The following is a 765-nucleotide window of genomic DNA, read 5'->3' as shown; positions in this document are numbered from 1 at the left end:
TGGAGTACATGGGGCATAGCTTACCCAGCAGACAGAAACCAATGGATTTCACTTCTAGTATTTAAAACACAAAACAAAACAAAAAAACTTAGATCAAATAAGAAACATAATTACACACAAATGTCAAAAAGGTTGTGAGGTTTTTGGTTTGGTTTGGTTTCATTTATTTTTGGTGCTGAGGAAGGAACTCGGGCCTCCTACATATTTGACACACACTCTAAGATAGGTGGGGTGGGGCTTGGGGGGGAAGTTGCTTGTTTTAGCTGTGACATTTGGGTCAGGGGGTTGGCTCAGCAGGTACAGGTGCTCATCATCAACCCCAATGACCAGAGTCTTATCTCCAGGACCCACCCAGTAGAGGAGAAAATTAACTCCCACAAGTTGTCCTTTGACCTCCATACGGGCTAAATGAAAGCATGTTCCAGACGCCCTCCTGCTACAGCCTCCTAAGCGACTGGGACTCGGAAATGTACATCCAGATCACAGATATGTTTTTAAGCCCACAAAAGTGTCACTGCAAACCAGCCATGCGGCTGTAATCCCAGTGTTCAGGAGGCTGAGACAAGAGAATGGCCAAGAGTTTGGCCTAGGCTAACTAGTGAGATCTTACTTCAAAAAGCTTAGGGTCTAAACATGTGTTCTACCCATCCTTAAATGCATTTTTTTTTTCCGAGACAGGGTTTTTCTGTGGTTTTGGAGCCTGTCCTGGAACTAGCTCTTGTAGACCAGGCTGGTCTCGAACTCACAGAGATCCACCTGCCTCTG

General features: G+C 45.2%; 1 protein-coding gene across 1 annotated transcript in view; it reads left to right on the top strand.

Moving 5' to 3' along the window:
* Nucleotides 1-765, top strand: part of Mgarp (mitochondria localized glutamic acid rich protein) — a 7,481-nt gene that overhangs the window by 3,423 nt on the left and 3,293 nt on the right. The gene's annotated exons all lie outside the window — the stretch shown is intronic.

The sequence above is a fragment of the Microtus ochrogaster genome, chromosome 1 (assembly GCF_000317375.1).
Source record: "Microtus ochrogaster isolate Prairie Vole_2 chromosome 1, MicOch1.0, whole genome shotgun sequence".
Classification (NCBI taxonomy): domain Eukaryota; kingdom Metazoa; phylum Chordata; class Mammalia; order Rodentia; family Cricetidae; genus Microtus; species Microtus ochrogaster.
Note: the sequence above shows the minus strand (reverse complement) of the source record. Positions and strands in the feature narration are given on the sequence as shown.